Genomic DNA, 6263 nt, shown 5'->3' with positions numbered 1-6263 from the left:
CCCAACTTGTAGAGATTCTTCACTCGAACCCCTATCCTCTTCACCTATCCTGTGGCTATGTGAGAAAGGAACACCTTTCCCGTACTAAAGATCACATCAAAGCCTCTATCCTCCAACATGGAAACAAATACCAAGTTCTTCTTCAAACCAGAAACATACATCACATCTCACAAAGTGAAGGGAGAAATCAACTCCCTCTAAAAGGTAAATGTACCGATCCAGGTAGCGCTATACCTCCCATCATCACCCATCTAGATATGCATTTGGAGATCCTTCTCCCTCAATTTACTGAAGAGCTCTTTGTTACCAGTCATGCGAAAAGAAGCTCCACTATCCAGGTACCATACACTAGCCAACATCGATGACACCATAAAAACGATGTGGGTAAAGTCCAGTTTGAATTGTGAGGCAAGAGCCTCACCTGTCGTTCCTCCTGAGGGCTTCTTACCAACCTTCTTGAGCAGACACTTTGTGGAAAAATTTCCAAGCTCGTGACAATGAAAGCACTTGACTTTCAACATGTCCTTCTTCTTGCCGCCTTGACAAGAATTTGATTTGGAATGGGATGACTTCCCCTTCCCTTTCTTTACCTTCCCCACTAAGGCACAATTCTCGTCATCATCAGTCTTTGATGATGATTCATCTTTGGTGTTCTGCCGAATCTCTTCCTGTACCAAATTGGACCACAACCATTCCCAATCTGGTAGCTTCTCCCTCCCATTAACTGAGTCCTGGTAACCATGCCAACTCTTGGGAAGTATTAGAAGATCTAAGCTCACTGTATCGTCTTCGACAACAATAATATCAATACTTCCAAGCTCATCTCGACAATGGGTGAACTTGTTCAAGTACCTCGAGATTGAGTCACCCTTCTCCATCTTGATCTCTCTAAGTTTGTCCTTTAGTGCTAAATTCCTATGGTCACTGTTATTTTGAAACAGGGTTGTCACTGCCTTCCACATTGCATTTGGAGTGTCCTTATCATGGAGACTCGAGACAATGTGATCTCGAACTCCTTCCAGGATAATCCTTCTCGCTTTTTCCACACACTTTCTCCATTCAGCCAGATCTTTAGCATCAGATGTTGGAGGCTTAGGAATGTCATGATATATGAATTCCTTAAGGCCATTATCTTCCAGCAATGCCTCCATCCTATCCTTCCAAGCTCTATAATTCAAGTTTCCCTCCAAGGCATACTCAAGTCTCAAATTGTAGAAAACCATATTGTTGATTTTGAAATATGAATTGCAAATTCGATTTCACTTGCACAAAAAACTCGAATTCTCCTCTTCTATACTGTCTTAAGCTGTGGTACCATGTGGATTTTTACTTGTAGATTCAAAAACTTATGTGATATGCTAAAACACAAGACAAGAATATACTCTACTCTTCAAACGGAAACCAAAATTGATCGATAAAAATAATAAGCAGAAAATGAAGGATTTCAATCGTACATAAGACAATATTTCTCTGGGGAAAGCAACTGCTAAAATCCCTGACTATCTATCTTGCATTAACTAGAAGTTTTGAGAAGAAAATACAATGCTTGTTCAACCTGAACAATTCTGGCACTAGTACAATATATCTCTTTGCCTCACAAGCCAGAGTAAGACAACACTTAGCTAATTCTGCTGCCTGTCAAGCCCCTACTTCCTTGCACAATTCCTAAGAGAATTAGCCTGCATTTAATTGGGAAATCCACTCTCCATAACTACGCAATCCATCCATAGGCCCTCAACTGATTGCATGCACCATATGTACAACTCGGAAAATTAGACAACTGATAGTACACTGCCCTTGAACTCTAATCTCAACTGGGTCTTCCTTTGAATGGACATGCATGAATTATTTATGAGTGAATCTTTAGTTAACTGGTGTGACTTTGAGGATGCACTAGTGCACTACCCCACTACTAGATCTCCTACTAGTTCCTCCAACAACTAGAACTAGTTTAACTGTCTATAACTCAATGAGACTGAGTTATCTAATTACAACTCAAAATAACTCAACCTGGGCCCCTAAAATTTAGGGATCACTCAACATGACTCTAGATAGACTTACAACTCGAATTTGATAAGTCAGTTAAGTCAATTTAACTTAATTAACTATTACAAGTTGTTATGAGAATAGAATTTCGATTTAATTCACAATTTAATTCAAGGACAAATTAAATTGGAATTTCTTGTTGCTACTTTTAACATGGTGAGAACGCATAGGATCCTGTCAATTGGTTCCCTCACCAAAGTTGAAAACTAGAACTAAGTTTGGCTAGAGATCGACAGGTACATGGAGTAGCTAAGGCGAGAGGCCACCGGGGATGACTTGGAGCTAAGTGCACAAAACATGTACAAGTACATTGGTGGTCCTATTATAGTCAACACCATGCTGCACATGCTTCAGGATGAGTTGGACACAGGTTCTAAGACCATATACCTAGAAGCTATGGAGATAATAGTCCGCTATCAGAAAGACACCATCAAGCAGTTTGGGGACATCATCGCACAATAATAAGCTTGGCATCAGTTTGTGGCTGAGAAGCATCAAGTGGAGGTTGCCAAGTTGATCTTTCCCCAAACTCCAGAGTCATAGTGCTTTGTCTTGTTAGGCTGTCTCTAGCCTATTTTGTCTCACATGGGTACATGTGGAAAATGTAATATTATTTGTAAATATGTCGTAAGTGAAATTCCAAGTGTTATTAGCGAAATGTGAAAGGTCATGAGTTATTTGTAAAGAAGTTGAAGAGTCATGAGGGTAGTCAAAGAGTCACAAAAGGGAATGTCAAGGGTCACTCACACTTTGTTATAAATAGAACCTCATAACTCATAGAACAAACTCTTGGGAACCAAGTTTTTGGCTAGGCTTAGGCTTAGAAAAGGCTTGGGAGTATTGTGACGAGCCTTGGCTTCTCCATAATGTAGAGTGAGTATACTTCTTTGGAGGAGCAGGTGTTCTTGACTGTAATGTTCCACTATTGGGACTAGTGGCTGCCAATGGTGTATGTATGGATGAAACTTTCTCTTATAATAATAATAATAGAGCCAACACACTTTCATGCATATGTTGTTATTGTAGTTGGACTATTTTGGTTGCTTTAAAAATGTATGTTGTTTAACTTACACATTTGTTTATGAACTACTTTGTATGCAATTGTATGAATATTTTGAATGCGCGTTGTTGGATTAACCCGCCACTTTAATTTGTGAACTATTCCGCATTTTAACTTGTGATGTCATTTTGCTCGTGTGTTCCTTTCAGGCTACGTACTATTATAGGCTTATAAGGGGCACACTTCATTTTCCCCTTTGTGTGTTAGAACCCTCATGCATCTCGCTTGACTTGCTACAGGGTCACACACTTGCTTCAATCTAAAGTTATCATGCTTATCTCTATGCGCTACCGCGGTCAAGGCATTACACTACCACCCACTACTGGGACTCCTCCTTCAAACGACCTGAGGTCTAGTTGGAATTTCTTACCGGGGAGATCCCCTTGAATGTTGGTGGATCCAACATCGTCAACAAATTGTAATATAACTTTTTATGTCCTTACATTAGAGTATTTCCACACATATCTTTGATCATATCCTTGAATGGAAATAACGACCTAGGTTCATCAGAGTTGAGATTTTGGATCAAGTCCTAGTGGATTGGATTGTGAAGTCACTATTACCTTGAATTGCCAAGTATGTGACGATGTCAGGGGTTGTAATTGAAGAGCATGTGACTCTACATGCTCAATATTTAGATTTTTACTTTTATTTTCAATTTTGCATGTTATATGATATAATCCTACATGATCCTAGGCTATCAATGGACTCATCTAAACATACCTCACGATCACATGCCAATAGCGTGGTTGGATCCACTTTCCATGCTTCTATTGCTCAATTAACATTTCCAACTTTCAATATGATATGAAATTGTAATATAGCTATTGATGTATTTACATTAGAGTATTTCCACACATATCTTTGATCATATCCATGAATGGAAACAACAACCTAGGTTCATCAAAGTTGAGATTTTGGATCAAGTCCTAGTGGATTGGCTAGTGAAGTCACTATTACCTCCAATTTCCAAGGATATGGCTATGTCAGGGATTGTAATTGAAGATTAGGTGGCTCCGCATGCTCAATATTTAGATTTGTTCTATTTTCAATTTGACATGTTATATGATATAATCCTACATGATCCTAGGCTATCAATGGACTCATCCAAACCTACCTCATGACCACATGCCAATAGCATGGTTGGCTCCACTTTCCATGCTTTTATTGGTTAATTAACATGTCAAATCGGCCAAATGACCATATTCTCTAAGGCACCTTCAACTGCGTTTGTATCACAAAATGCCACAATCCCTACTTAGACCTTTAACATTCCTTTTGTGTATTCCAAAAATTTGAAGAATGATTAACAACTTGGATGAAAAAAGAAAAGCACAAAGAAGAATTCTAATCATAAGCAAGGGGTTGCCTCTAATGAAAATGTTGAGGTGAGAGGCATTAAATAGAAGAATAAATTAAAGTTTCCATGCAAGATTTGCAATTGAGACCATATTACTTATTAATGTCCTCAAATGGAAGATATTAACTGATACTTATCCTAATGGCGAGTCCAACATCAACCTACCATACTGACAAATTATTTTCCTTGTAGCAAAAACAAACCGTCCAACTCCATAAGGGGGCAACATAGGCCAATCCCTCACAAGGGGGGATTGTCATGAATGCCATTATATACATGTCTGACCAAGGAGTCAATAGTTAGATTAGAGCTTGTAATTAAAAGATTTCTAAGAGTGGTCCCGCTAATAGGGATCTATCTTCATCTCAGTGTGGTGTTCCTTTGCAGATAGTTCTTAACTTCTTTGCCCATCCAAGGGTGTTTTATGAAGATTTATGCATAACTTGAATGTTCAAGATACTCACAATTATACTATTGTTGAGGATATAGCTCAAGCACCATGTGTTATGTCTACCCTTGAGGTCTTTCAAAACCATCCGATGTACCATAAAGCATTGTTGACTACAATTGGTGCATTTGATCTCGCAAATATATGTCTACTTACATTTGGCATTGACCAAATTTACCCTAGGCTCCTCCACCTAACAACTCTCCAGATACAAGTATCTTCGTAGGGGACAATGATCTTTAACTTTGTTGTTAATGAATAAGCCTCCACTTGCAATGTGTTTTCGTCATATTGGAGAGCCTTAGGTTCTCTAGAGATTGTCTAATCGAACACCATGTTGAAAATGTTTTACCACTATATTTTTTAGTGCCATGCAATCATTGCCCCCTTTCTTGTTGGGTTAGGTGGAAGTACTATTTCAATTGAAGTAGTTGATATCCCTCTGACTATAATCTTTTGTTAGGGCATAGTTGGTTTTATGTGATGACCACCATTGTGTTCTCGGTCTTTGAATCCCTTTGCTTTCTTCATGAAGGAAAAATCATTAGTATTGATCAATTAGCCTATAATATGCCAAATTCCAGAAGTATCATTGGTATGGGCATTCCATTCAATAGTGGTTCCATGAGTGCTTGCAATAGTATGATGCGGGCATGTTTAAATACTCAACGTTGATGGGTACATTCCCCATACCTCTACCATTCATTGCTTCCAACTCTTTCACCCCTCCATATCTATGTCTCCCTCTCTCTCTCTCTTCCCCTTCGTTCCCTATCTCTATCCTCTCCTTTTCTCTCTCTTCCCTCGTCTCCTCTCTCCCTCATTTTGTGTTCATCTCTTCCTTCTCAATCCCCCTCACTCACCCTCTATTTCTCAATGTCTTTGTTATTCTCCCTCTCTTTCCCCTTCCAAATCCATCTCTCTCTCCCTCCCTCCCCTCTCTCTTCCTTCCTCTCTCTCTTTCTCTCTCCCACCTCTGCCTCTCTCTCCCCCCTCCATCTCACTCTCTCCATGTCTCTTAAATCCTATCCCATTGTACTGTATCTAAGAAAGTATCTAAATTAAAAAAAAAAAATACTTGGTTGTAAAACATTAAACCTATATTTTGGATCAATCATGTAAAAAAATAGAATAATAAAAAACTTAAAAGAATCATGCACTATCTTTTCTCTATCATTGTTAGTCACTTTGCTTTCTCTCTTTGCTTGAATGCTTAGTTAAGATGCATCTATCCTAGTTCTTTATAATATTATTTATATTATATAAATTTCACATATGTATATATAAAAGTATTCTAATTTTTAATTTTATTAAAACCTTGATTTAATCTCTATGGGAATATTTTTAGT

Source organism: Pinus tabuliformis, chromosome Q, assembly GCF_031772625.1.
Source record: "Pinus tabuliformis cultivar Carrire ecotype Pingquan chromosome Q, CPIR1, whole genome shotgun sequence".
NCBI classification, from domain to species: Eukaryota; Viridiplantae; Streptophyta; class Pinopsida; order Pinales; family Pinaceae; genus Pinus; species Pinus tabuliformis.
This window is presented reverse-complemented; position numbering follows the sequence as displayed.